We start from the raw sequence: 15,308 nt of genomic DNA on the forward strand, positions 1-15,308 counted from the left end.
GAAAACATACACAGACATTTCGATCAACGCATAAATAAACTCACCAATGAAATCGATCAAAAGATCGAAGACAAAGTCATCAAAACCGTCAATAGTGTATACAATGTATTGGCAAATGACTTAGAAAAGAAATTGTCAGATCTTACAAACAAACAGGAACAGGAACTGTCAGAAATAGTAGAAACACACAATCAAACACAAACCGTACAAAAAGAAATACATGAAAACGTACAGGCTATTCAATTAAATTTAACAAGAGTACAGTCCGCATGTGAAGAAATACCTGACCAAGTTAATAAAGTTAACGAAGAAGTCGGTTTTCTGAAACAGGAGACTCGACGTATCAACGCGGACATTATCAAAATAAATGAAACTTTAGAAAACGGTAATGTAAATGAATCAATAACTGACCGGGAAACAAAACTTTTTGAAAAATTAGGTAATGAAATCAAAGTAGCCGAGGACAGAATACGCAAGGAAATTGCTGGCAGACTGAATGTTTCAAATGACTTGCCTACGTCAAGCAGCTGGCAGCGCGACACTTATTCGCCCGTGTCAGATTACGATGTCAATAACGCAGAACATCACGCGCCCAGTCCGGCGTATGTGCACGCACCGGCACAGGCAAACAATGGCTATTCGCCAAACGCGGTGCTGCAACAGGCAGTAGGTGTGTCGCCTTGCATCTCGACGATTCTAGTCGATGAGAGCCTGTTGAAACATAGACAGTTTCCAGTTTTCTCCACAGAATCCAGAAAAACTCATCCAGTCGTATTCGTAAGAGCATTTAAAAATGTCTTACCAAGAAACTGGACTGAGGCACAGAAGATTAGATATGTAGTAGGCTTCACACAAGGCGACGCACTTTTGTGGGCCACAGACATGGCTGAACAGTGCGTCACCTACGAACAATTTGAACGGGCTTTCTTGGAGAAATATTGGTCTGCTGGTGTCCAAGAAAGACTGCGCCGTGAAGTATTCAACCCACAACCGTTCAACCTCAAAAACGGCGGGTTGAGAAAGTATTTCGAAAAGTACTTGAATAAGACGCGCTATTGGAACAATCCAATACCGCACGTAGATGTTCTCAAAATTCTGAAAAACAGACTACCCGCGAACTTACGCGAAAAATTGGTAACCATACCGGAGAACGACCTTGAATACTTTCTTTCCGTGCTTGACTCAATTGATCTAATATACGAAGAAGAGCCGAGCACAAGTAATCGGAATGAATATTCCGGAACCAATCAAAACAACGGTAACGGATATCATTTTAATGGCAGTGGACAAAACCCACACAGTTGGCATCCGTATGCGACAAGGCCAAATAATGGAACCTGGAATTACGGAAATCGGAGGAATTCGGCGCCACAGAGACGTGAAGACCGAAGGTACAGTACAGATTACGGTCCAAGCCGGTATGGAAATGATAGAAATCACGTGAATGATTGGTCAGGCCCGCGTGATGAAAGGCGGCACACAAATGAAAATTACAAGAGTTACAGTAATAGGAATGATAGACCAAGGAGGAATAGCGACGGCCGGTCGCAAGAAAATGTTGCACGCAGCGGTCCGGAAACTAATTGGCGACAGAATAACCACTCAGTACACTTTGTAGAGGTAACGGACAGTACTGAAGCAACGCCTTTGTCTCCCCCGGTAAACAACAATCGGTCGTAATGAGCCCCCACCGGCCGACCGATTTGACAACAGGGGGCACAAACAAGCACACATTACATCTTAGACAATTATTTTTAAGATATGATCAGGATGCGACCGTAGAAGATGATCTATGTGAAGAAGAGATGAAAGCACCGGACAAGGTAAGTGACCTCGTGCAGGCTGTAATAACAGCAAAGATAGGAACTATAATTACCAACGTAATTTTAGATACAGGCGCATCTACGAATATTATTTCTAACAGTTTATTTAAAGAAGTTTCGAAAGCATTAAAAGAACCAGTGTTGCCAACGGAAAATTGTAAAATCTTGACAGCTGTAGTAACAAGTCAAAAAGTATTAAGTGGCAGTTTTTGTATGATGGCCATTTCATTATAATAGACAAACCTCACCCAGGATGTTATCTGTTAGGTAACACACGAACGGGCAAGGTGAAAGGGTTATACCCCCACAAGGACATCAAGGAATGTTTTCATTAAAGGTTATATGTTATTTTAGCAAAATTGAAATTGTACAACCTTGGATCACATAGTAAAATTGCTGTCATTAACCTAAGAAACTTGCGAACAACTGGGGGCATATGCCAGCTTAAAAACGCATATTTAACCAAACCTAATGAGACATGTGTTACTGTGAGTCTTAACACTATAAAATAAACCATACGGTACTTTTGTAGTCTAACTCAGTTATTTAAGAGAGGGGGAACAAAGACAAATTAGCGCGAAGGTCAGAGTTTGTTCGCTTGAGACGAGCAACAAACCACACGTCGAAGTTGCAATCCAACGCTCAGCTCATGAGCACGCGATAGCTGCATGTCAAGACGAGGTCATTGGCCGCGCTGTAGGCAGCGAGCCGGGGAGAAATCTTCCCCCCTTCCATGTCCGATCAGCTGAGCGTATACAAAGCGCAAAGGCGCATGCGCGGTCGAGTCCAGGTGTCACGTGACTATTACACGATGGTGGCTATCACGAATAATGTTCACCAACAATGCAGAGTTTTCCCCGCACCTACAGTCCAGTCGTGGTACGTAAGCGCGCATGCGCGGAACGTTTAAAAGTTTTGAGACCACTCTTACTATGAGACACAGACGAAAGTCACTCAAAAACAAGAAAGGAAAGGGTACACAAGTCTTGTAAATAGTAACTTAGAAAATTTAATTATAAGCTGGTATTACGTAATAAAAGTGAACATACAAGTACATACTGGTCATGGACGGTATTGTAATATTATATTATACTGAGTAAAATCTTAGCTTGTACGGAAGGAGAAAGAAAATAGAAAAATAAATAAATAAATAAATAATGCAGATATATAACCGGAAGAAAGGCTATGTACACGAGAACAGCACACAATTACATATAGGGAAAAAGCAGCAAAGAGGAAATCAAAGAGATAACGCATACATTTACATTACACAGTAGCTAGCGATTTTCAGAATGAACAACAAGGTAAACGCGGGAATTTTTGTGACTAAGGAAAAGAGTGACACAAGCTTTAAAATAGGGTAATAATAAACAGACCTATGCAGCGTGAGTAATGAACTGAATCGCTCTCAAAACAAATACCTAGGGTTTATAGAGAGAGAGACACACATTAACGTTAGGAAACACCTGAAGCACTCAGCAAACAACTTTGTAGAATATATAAGCTATACACGAGGGTACATGTACGAAAGCTAAAGTGTAAAGGAGGAAAATAGGGAATGTTGCACATTAATGGACTGTAAGGCAGTTATGTATGTAAGAAGAAATATTTAGTTGTAAGTATTATTAGTATAAGGGACGATGCTCAGCACACCCTGAATTATTTTGGAATATTGAAGGAATGGTGCAGGGTACCGAAAAAGGGCCCCACCAGCAAAGTGTATATTATAGTGGTAGATATTTTTTTGTGTATAAACGTATGTATGAATGTGTGAAAGGCGAAAGAAGCTCTGTACATGTACGGAACTTAAACATCATAGAAGTGTATAAGGAAAATTAAACTCTAAGACAACCTCTTATAAACATGTATACCTAACATCAAGAAACAACTTAATTAAAACCGTAAGACTCTACGAGTTTACGAGAAAATACGAAAAACCTGATACAAAGTGCAACATTAGCGATGCTTCACTCATGTATGCAGAAGGAAGGTATGAATTACTTTACCCACTTGAAACATGAAAGGATAAATCATGTTAAAATTATATCTTTCATACATATAACGATTTACGGTCACGAAGAATCAAAATGACATCGCCGCTATACGAGAAACAGGTAAGTAGTGTGATCGACGACCTGTAAGCAAAGGAATCGTCTATAAAATAAACTATGAAAAAAAAAGTCATACAGAATTTCATGCTGCACTGAAGCTATGAAAGTGTGATTATTCGTGTACATAGATTTTCATGACAACCGATGCATTAAAATGTCTATTTTTTCTCCCATGATAACACAAGACGCCTATAAGCGCACTTTAATTGAAAATGATACACGCACACAAGGGCATGCCGCTATTATGAAACACTGTACATATTAATAGTAGCTAGACCCTGAACTTCAAGATTGTATGTTTATATGTCTACGTTAATGTAGGAAATTTTATTAGAGGTAATGATTTACAAGCACACCAAAACGTGCTTAAGCACAAAACACTGTACATATTAGGGTTATGCTGCATATAAATGATTATTTCGTGCATTTTCAGATTTTATACGCAAAAAACCGTAGCATACACGTAGTCGTTGCCACTACCCTAAGTAGAAGGTAGAAAATTCCCTTCCCAAGCTTCAGTGGAGCGGCTACAGGCGTATTCTCTGCATGCTGATGCATGTCGTTGCGTATGAAGAATACGTAACGGAGGTAAACCTTAACTTATACTCGAGTTCAAGAAGGAAAACAAAGGACTTGTTCCTTCTAACAGATTAATGGAAAAAGGCGAGTGTGTGTGTGTCAGTAAAATCCAAGACGAAGAAGCCACTATGAGTGGTCAAAAATTTTTTCAATTTTAGTCGATAGTTTTTTCCTGTAGTTAATGTAAACAATGTATTGTATGTATTATATGTTATTCCATTGTATGTGATGTATTTTGTATTTCATGCCAAGTCCCGTGACTTACAAATTATGTGCATTGACCAGAAGTATTGAGGGAAATGAATCTCAGCACAATAGGTAAAAGGGGTTAATGCGAAAAAAAAAGTGTAGTGAAAAGGAAGTTTCGATCGCAATACTCGTGGTTAAAGTGGTGTGTGTAGAAATTAAAATTGTGCAAAGTAGTGCTACGTTGCAAGTGTCAGCGAGCCTAAACAAGTGACATCGAAAATTGAAGCTTGTATCGTCAAACGACCCATGGCGTCACAGTAGGAAAGGACAATGCCAAACAAGTTTGACATGGTACGCTTCTTACCAGGAGCTGAATCGACGGGATCGTCCTCCGCCTCGCACATAGTGTGGTGTGTTCTTCGGGGCACATATTCCAATGTACCTCGTCGTATCCAGTCTAAGTACTGGAAGGAACTACAAAAAGCACACGCATACTGAGGTTTGGAAGTCTCGACGGTACCCGCACGTCGGTGTATATTCAGTGCACTGTCGCGCGCATTCAACCAACGTCGCCCGCTAACGGACGACCAAACAATCAGGCGCGCGTATCACCCGCCCATATTCAACACGGGCTAGCGAACAAAGCTCGTCGCCCCAGAATAAATGCAGAAAGCAATACAAGGACTTAATTTTCACCTCTGATGAGGAAGGAAACATTTGTATGTAACGTTGTATTCAGTGTATATTTTATTGTACAAACTTTACTACATGATGTCATTTTCTCAGTATTAACCAGAACTTTGTATATTAGGATTAAGGTTTGTAAATATTAGCATAAGTACACCAAAAAACTGACACACACTCAGAAATACCAAAGAATTCACAGTGCCATGAAAATGAGACAATAAAAATGAAGTTTGTAAATAAAAGACCCCCAAACCTATCAATTGCAAGGCCGACTACTGTATCATGTCAATCAAATAAAATTTTCTAGTGACAGTATACAGTAGGGGGGCAGCTGTAATGACACATTCCTATGCAGAGACATACAACATCTTAAAAGCTGCGCCAAAGATAAATTGAGAGGCATGTATATTATAATCTTTGTAAAGTTCACATTGGATTCTCTTTTGTTTGATACTCCAAGGAGCTAAGGGACACTTTCGATTGTTGCCTTGTGGAGGATGGACGTGATTTTTGGACTGTGCGGAAAGGCAGCCATATGGTTGGTAATTATGGTTTGTGCGACGAGCACAGCAAGTCTTATTGTGTTGTGAATAAAAGAATAGTGAAAAGTATCGAAGTGTTACGAAAATTATTTATAGCGACGTAGCATTGTATTCCTTGGTTTCCACCGTCTTCGTGAAGTGAACCGATGCCGACTCATGATGGTACACACGGTCAGCAAAGAGAAGAACATCGATGGCGACTAATGAATTAATATTGTGGCAGAAGGACTAATTCTACGTCTAAGGTGAGAACTCTGATTAAATCAACAATGGCGTGGAATTTAAAATGTAAAAATGTTTTTTATTTATTTCGCCACAAGGCCTGCTTGGAGCTTCTTATGCGTATCCGGTAAAAATTTACGCCGCACAATTGTTGTTCAGTTTGTTTCATGAAACCGAAACACACACCAAGCACTCGCTGCATCAGTGAAAACAGCCATTTTAACTGTGCGCTACGCCGACGCTCCTGGTCGCGGAATGGCGTACTGATGAATCAAATTTAAGGTTGTTTGCTACAAAATGACACATCTATCGAGTCTGTAAGTTATCTCAACAAATTTATATATCATTCAAAAGTTCTAAAGTCTTTTTGGACCTACCCTGTAGATAAGGTGATTTATTAACTCATAAACTGAAGTCTGTGGATAGAAACCACACTCTGCAACCAGCTAAGGACAACGTGCACCTAAGCGATACGGTGTTAAAAAAAAAGTTAATATTATTACGAAAGGGGAAACGGTCGTACGGGAAAATCCCCACTTCATCGCTCACCAGAGATGCTGTGTCCCATCGCTCGTGCGCCGACTATAACACCACGTTCAAACTAACTTACATTTTGATAACGTGCCACTGTGTCAGCAGTAACCGATCTAAAAACTGCACCAGACACCTGTTGTCTTACGTAGGCGTTGCAAACCGCAGCGCCGTATTATGCCTGTATTTGGATCTTTGGCGCTTCAGTGTAGTCTTAGTAGTTTGACAAACACCAGTAGTGCAATTCACAGTAACTGAAACAAAATGAAACATTTCACACGGAACAATAAGCTAACTTGATTTTTGAGTTTAGAAATCTGCTTCTACACCTACGTATCTAGGACGAGGGAAAATTGTACAAACATTCTTAACTTCCACGGAAAATTTATTTTCCTATCTACAAGGTTAAATTACCTTTTAAGATTATTTTATGTTGCCTCATTACATGGCAGCAGAACCATCGATCAACGTACTAAACCCAGCCAGTGGCAGCAGATAATGAAGACTGCTTTAGTTTTGAATAGCGAAAGCATGCTAATGACTGGAATAGCATGTTGAGAATAATGCCGCCATTCAGAGGGAATAGGACATGATTATGAGACTGATCCACCTACAAGGTTAACAACTAAACATCTACGAAACCAATTCCAAGGATCAGTGTATGATGTCCAGAAAAAGCCAATCAAGATAATATTGCCCGGCTACATGTAGTGAATCCTCAAACCCGGTGCTGGAACTGTTCTGACGTTCATCACAGAAATCAAGACTTAAGTCACGTCATAATGATGTAAGTAGTGGTTCAAGGGGTTCTTAGGCGTGGAACAGGGTTAATGATCAGTACTGTTTTGTCGGAGGAGGCACAGTTCACAGTTAATGAGCTGTCAATAGCCATAACTATGTTTACTTAACTAAAGATAGTCTCTACGCTACTGCTGAAAACATTGCGATTTTTCCTGGGGACGTTTGTGTTCTAGCGGTCTCATTGGGCCTCTCCATTTTGAACGTCATGTAATTGTAGAAAAGTACTTCACAGATCTTCCTGGCACATTTTCCCTTCCGTTCGTGCAGTGTTCGATAGAGGTAGATTATCCACACTGCTCTACCTCTCCGCACTGTCAGAGAGAAGTATGAGCCTGCATAGATCAAAATGCACCAAGCGTATGGATAAGAAGTGCATCTCCTACGCTCTCCGGCGCTTATGGAGCACAGTAAAAGCTCGTAACCTGGACACTGTTTGAGATAGGATTCAAGTGGAATATGCAGAAATCTCATTGGACTCTTCGCTGTGCACATGACTCGTTCCCAGAAACTTATCTGTAGTGAAGACCAACGACTTGAATATTTCTCTTAAGCATCATTTGAAAGATAAGACATAAATTTTTTGTTACGATTCAGAGTGTGTTTGCATTTTTTGAAGTATGTGTATTTCACTTTTGATCTTATATGAATAAAAATTTACTCCATTGGGAAACGGGACTAGTTGTCAGCTGTTTTTGTTTTACCTAGGAGCTAATTCTACTAAATAATACCTTCTTTCAATGATAAAAAGGTGTAACTATTTTCTGCATGCAAGTTATGAAAAGAAAGACAGGCGAGAGTTTAACATCCCAGGAATGAGTTCATTTGGTGAAGAATGGTGAATACCGCATGAATTTCTTTACTATATTGGTAACGAGAAAGGTAACCTGTAACTTTTACATATACTTTGGAAAATGGTGAATGATAGCGGTGATTAAAGAGAAGTTCATCACAGAAGATTGGGTGAGAACTATAGTTCCAACGAGCAGATTGACGTTTACAGTCTGAAGCAATATACATCGAAAGAAAATCTGAATTCCTGATGCTCTGGAGAGAGAGAGAGAGAGAGAGAAATAAAACTCAAATGTTATGACTAGCGTGGTACATGCACCTCAACTACGTTCATTCTGGTGCATGTAGTTGTTTTTGTAACTTAAAGGAAGCTTGCCACTTCAGTAATGTGTTGGAAGGGGATTCGCCAGGTACTGAGGATATGTGAGACATGTCGAAAGGCGAAAATCAGACAGTATTGTATGCACGACCGAATTACTTTACAATTCCGATGAACTGATGCGATCTGGCCAGGGCTGATGTGTTTGAATTGACTCCGTGGACTAACACAAATTTACTCCTACGACTTTGTTGCAACTGAAAATGGTTCAAATGGCTCTGAGCACTATGGGACTTAACATCTTAAAACTTAGAACTACTTAAACCTAACTAACCTAAGGACATCACACACGTCCATGCCCGAGGCAGGATTCGAACCTGCGACCGTGGCAGTCGCGCGGGTCCGGACTGAAGCGCCTAGAACCGCTTCGCCACAAAGGCCGGCGTTGCAACTGAAATGAAGTCAAACTTTCTGACTTTTGTGCCCTTACGAATAGCTACTGGCAAGACAGCGAAGCCCTCCTTCGTGACTCGTTTGTTGAGGGAAGCTGGTGCAGTGAATTGAGTGATTTCTGACAATGGACCACAGTTTGGATCTTGACAGTGGCAAAACATGATGACAAGACCTAACGTTAAACCGGTCTTCATTACATGATACTTCATGTAATCCGGAAGCGAGAGTCATGAAAGAACTCGGTAAATTACGTAGACTCCACTGTTTGAGATGCAAGTAGAAATGCCGTGTGGCTAGGGCCTCCCGTCGGGTAGACCGTTCGCCTGCTGCAAGTCTTCCGAGTTGACGCCACTTCGGGGACTTGCGTGTCGATGGGGATGAAATGATGATGATAAGGACAACACAGCACCCAGTCCCTAAGCAGAGAAATTGTCTGACCCAGCCGGGAATCGAACCCGGGCCGTTAAGTATGACATTCCTTCGCGCTGACCACTCAGCTACCAGGGGTGGACACTGTTTCAGATGGTACAGAACGTTGGACGTGCATTTTCGGTCATTCCACGATGAGGTTTCAATATATCCCTATTGTTACAGAAGTTTGTTAACGTATTTTTACAGCTATCGCTTATGAGTTTGTAGCTCTACTGAGAGAACACGGTTCGTTATTAAATAACTTGACCACTTTCCTAATAAGAACACGTGTTTCTCATACCTTGCAAATACTAGTTGGTTAGTTATGAAATGGAAAATGTCACACTGAAAGAACAACCGTACAAATCAATATTACTTCTTTTTACGATTCCTTTGACATGCAACACACTACCTAACTCATTCATTCTTGTGTTAACGGTTAAGCTCACTTCATATTCATACTTAAGAAACCATTACCGTATTGCATTTTCCACATTACTTTAATAAGGAAGCCTTTTGCAACTATGTACAAACAGCAATACGTTCCGCTATGGAAGGTACCTGTTAAGAAACATGATGTCATCTTACGCACAACGTTCATTAGATAATCTTGTGCACCTCTCCGCGAGTACATACTTTCACTCTACGTTCCAACGTAACGTTCTCAACTTTTAATCATACTTTCTAACAAATCCTTCTGATGAACTATGCACAACACAGCTGCCTCCAACTACTTGGTGCGTAACCCAAACAATGGCTCCCTGCGCACTAACTCAGCACATGATCAGTAGTGCTCGAGCATTGTTGATGACAAGAATAGAAAGACAATGTCCCCTCCAGGGAAAAGGCGCGCCCAGCTTCGTAAATTCCAGAGGTCATAGAAGAGTGTGGAGTACCATAACAGTAGTCTTTACAAAGCTTCGAATGGATCGCTGTCCCTGCCCTAAGTCTGTCTTAAACAACCGAGAGCTTCCCAGCCCCATCAAGGAAATGGTACAGTTGCTGAAGCAGCATCGAGTCTGTTAACAATTAATCGTAAATATGGTGTTAGATAATTTTAAGTGAGTGTCAGAGCACAGAATAAGGTATGGACACAAACGGGTAAATCAGTTATGTTTCCTGTTGGCAAAAAGTTTTGGAAGGTGCTCAGCGATTTTTTAACTGTTGTGTACATTGTTCAAGTGATATATATTAAAAGCATGAGAGAGCACACAGGTACAATCACACACCTGGCAGCTCTCAATCACAAGCATCTGACTTCTAAATGCTGCTCACCATTTGGGACCACTTCCTTCATCTGCCACCATGTCAATCAGTACACTGTATTTGTCCGTCGATAGTGTTGTCAGCAGTCTAGAGGGCGTTGTCAGTCAGGGACTATTTTGTTTCCGCCTTGTACTGGCGGAGATGGCGATCCTTCCGCCAGACAGAGAATCAAACAGTTCTGGGCCTGTAGCCGACACAATTCAGTACCTGTAGCCAGCTCAGTTCAGTTCCTGCCGCACACCCATTCATACTGTTGTAAGAAAATGAAACGCCTACAGCCGTCCTTCAGCTCTTATTTATTGTGTAGCTACCAGTTTCGGTGCTTCGCGGTTGGTGTGCTGACACAACGGTGGCAGATATCTGCTTAAACCAATTATGTTGCCACTGATGCAGTGTATCTATGGAACGTGATAACCCCTTCAGCATTAATTACTGCCTAAACATGGGGCGCTGAAGCGCCGAAACTGGTAGCTAGCGAATAAATAAGATTATAAGTACGGTTTTAGACTTTATATTTCCTACAATAGTGAACAGTCGTGGTCCCCAAGACCTCCAATCAAAAGGATGGACATACAAAACTATTCCTGCTGTGAAAGCACTTAACTGCATTAAGTTATGCAGCACAGTTTCACGAGCTCTGTTCTGAAGGCTACATTTCAACTTAGCAATCGCTGTTTACAAAGAACTAGGACAGTCAAATGCGTGTCTGCGTAATTACTTTCAGTCATGGTGATAATATCACAGACTCAGCACTTCAATTACAGTGCGCCAAACTGTTACTGAAGTTAAGTAACTTTTAATGAATGTTATTACTTATTACTGAGTTGTCACATTTCTGTTCTAGCGCCACTTTGTCAAGCAAGTGTGTAATTAGCAGTCCTAGCGTGCAAACTGCCACCCATTTTATTGAACCATAGTAGGAATTAAGTTTTCTGTTACCATTGACGTTTTGACTGACTTAATAGTAACATTCAGTTATAACACCCCAACACTAACAAATGCAGTACGTTATCTAAGAAATTCTTCGCGGTATTTAGCGATCCACACAGGTTACAGAAAATCCCATACCCTAATGCTATCGAAATTGAGACAAAATGTATGTGTAAGTTGCGACACTTGCGTCATGTATCCCATGTAAAGTTATGGATCGAATTGCAGGGAAAGAGTGACACGGAAAAGGCTCCTGGTAATAACAGCGATTATTGAAACCATGGCGAGTGTAAATAATGTTTTGTTTCTTCCATTAATTTGTTCTATCTTATGTGAATGTCTTTAGTGTATAAATGTAGTGAGATATGATCCTTAATCGATGGCATATTGTATACATTTTGTTAGAGGTTTAGAATCTTTTATCAGTAAGATGTGCAGATTCTTGTTTAAGTTGCAGGTGTGTGTTTTACGACGATTCATTTAACGATTTGCATTGGGATTAGATTCTTTGATCGAGTGGAATAGAGAACAGAGGTGGAAGATATGCTTAAGGTGAACCTTGTACAGAGTAAAGATATTGTAGAGGATGATGACTTATCATAAAGATGGCATGATATAAAAGTGCAACATTGAAAAGTTAACTTTTAAAGTAAGAATATAAAGTGATTTTTCATTTTGTGGTTGTGTTTGTTTTTACGATAGTGGTGTCTATAGATATGTTGTTTTCATCATAATTCTTTCCTGCTTCAAGTGTTAATAATTTTTGGGGTAGTTTTCATGTTTTTGATTAAAGGTACATTTCTTAAGTCATCAAGGGACGCTGAAAACGCGATCTATGTTGTTTATGGAGTTGTGATAATGGGGAGTGCTGTATGTTCGTGATGATACTTTGACACGGTAGAGAACAAGTGTATTGCATGTGCAATGAAGTGACGTGTTATGTCGGCAAACGGCGACTATTATATGAATTGGTGTAGTAAGTAGTTTTCGAGCACACAGCGAAGTAGTGTACCTTGGTAGTGATCATTGCTAGTAAGTAGCTGTAGAGTATGTGAACTGGTATACAGCTGTAGTGATAGAATGTTATTTAGTTGCAGTTTGTTTCATGTTTGTGGAGTGATAAATGCTGTAGTTTTTTGTAGCAGTGGTAGATTGAATGTGATGACAATGTAGAGTTTGGTTTTTATGTATTAACTTCATGTAACAGTTATGATCCTCATATCTTTTTCCCTATTGACCCTGTGATGTGTGAGTGATGTAATGTATTGTGAGTGAATGAATGATGAGTGACTGTTGAAAGGTGGCTACACTGAGCCACTGCGCCAGAGATTGCGCCAAAGAGTGTTATTAAGCCGCCTCCACAGTGCTTGTCGAGAGCTCGTGGAAGTCAGTGCTTAGAGAGAGCTCTTAGTAGTGCCTGTCGAGGTCTCGTGGTAGTCTGTGCTGAGATGTTGTAGCAGAGAGTGTTTGTTGAGATGTGCTATTAGGCAGTGCTTGCTGAGATGTGATATTGGAGAGTTCTGGTTGAGATATAATGTAAGGATTAGAGTGATTTTCATCAATATAAATGAGGTAACTAACTCCGTTTGTTTTTAATTTCAGTATCCTAAATAATGCGTCATTACAGGTTCAGTCAACAAAGCATCTGGCGTGTGTTCTTGTATTAGAGTGTAATTCTGCTTTCCTTACGCAATTATCGTATTTCTAATTTTCTTTTATCACGTCAGTAAAACTGGTATTTAAAAATTCTTGTCTTGTTGAAGAAGAACCGTGCCAGATGTGTACGTTGAGTCACACTCCCACACACAGAACAATTACATTTGTGCTTTGGTTTCGTAGGTTTTATAGTTGCTGGGGACTTAATTAACTAATTGTATTAACGAAATTTTCATTTCATTCTTTGTTGTTGTTCTTTGCAGTCAGATAGCGTAATAATACTAGTCAGGGCCAACCGATTACGAGACACAGCGTAATCGGACATACAGCTACAGTTACCAAAAATATTTTCAATCTTATTTAATTAAGCCCCCATGCACGTGGCGACCGCTGCTTAGGATCGTCCCTTGGAATTCTTCTGATTGTAAAAAATAGTAGACAGTAGTATTGTTGTAGTTATTTGTAGTTAGTAATTGTAGTCTATTTTGCATGTGTAGATTTAGTAATTGTCATTCTCCTAATGGTATTTTTTCTCAGAATTTGATTTGTTGGCTTGTATACGCGTTTGACAATTTAGTGCAATTATTTCAATTGTTCGATTAATCGTGTTTGAGGGAAACATTTCATGTGAATGGTATTGTTGGAGATAAAGAGTCATTGTGTGTAATTTTCGTACAGTGACGAATTTTTTTTTTATGTTTTGTAAATGATTACGCGATCAATGAAAAAGGCAAAAATGATGAATAGTGAGAATGACGAAATTGTTATCATGGCGAACTCGCCGACAGAGGAAAACAGTATGATGGATAATGGAGTTGAAAACAATGTAGTAAGTCGGGAAAATAGTCCGGAACCATTTCAAAATTTTTCTCAATCAGAAAATTCACAGAATACGAGATTAACGACAGAAGATTCTGAAATAGTATCGAACACAGATAGCCTTACAGCTATGACGAAGGAAGTTAGTTTTGCGGGAAATGTTAGGGGCGAAAAGAATTCTGAACCATTTAATATGGAGCAGTTGATGGGTGCAATATTAAATTTGGGATCTCGGTTAGACTCACAGATGGGAACTTTGAGATCTGAATTAAAAACTGATATGGCAACAATGGAAACACGGTTAGGATCTGAATTTAAAACAGAGATGGGAACTTTGGAAACACGGTTAGACTCACGAATAGGGACATGTTTCAAAAATATGAAAGATGAGTTAAAGAAAGAAATCAGAGAAGAAGTACAACCAATTTTGAATGCTCACAATAATAGATTAATTGCAGTAGAAATCAGACAAAGGGAACAGGATAGAGAACAGGAAGAAAGAGATCGCGTGATAGTACAGAAATTTTCAGAGTTAAATTTACAACGTGCACACGATAAGAAAGAAATATTTGAGAGAATCGAGGAATCCGTACCAAATGACAGAATAAATAATCTAACACAACAATATGAACAGTTAACTAACAAATGTGTCAATACTGAAACCCGAGTTGCGACACTTACGGAAGACGTAAATGAACAGAAAGAAAAAATAGGTGATTTAGCGGAAAGAGTTGAGGAAATATCAGATAAATTGACAAATCTTAGTTTACATGGGGACAGAGATTCAGATGATACAGCTCCATTACCATTCGCAGAAACCGAAGAGTACCAGAACATAAATAAACATGTTGAAAATCAGGGAAAATTTAATGAACGCGTTAAAAGGGAAGTTGAGGCATTACGAAAGCAAGTCAAACAGATCGAAGGCGAAATTGTAGGAAAAGACAGCAAAAGAAATTTGGAATCACAGATAGCAGAGGGTTTTGGAGAAAATAATTTATTTCATTTACGAGAAGCAACAAGAGAGCGCCAGGCACGCGAACTTGACAATAATCGACATCCGGACTGGGACAGACGCGGTAGGTCTTTGTCGCCACGAGGCGAAAACTTTGACTATAAACACTTTTTGACTGTTCGGAAATTGAAGATCTTCCGCAACTCTAAGAATGACATACATCCA

The sequence above is a fragment of the Schistocerca piceifrons genome, chromosome 7, assembly GCF_021461385.2.
Source record: "Schistocerca piceifrons isolate TAMUIC-IGC-003096 chromosome 7, iqSchPice1.1, whole genome shotgun sequence".
NCBI classification, from domain to species: Eukaryota; Metazoa; Arthropoda; class Insecta; order Orthoptera; family Acrididae; genus Schistocerca; species Schistocerca piceifrons.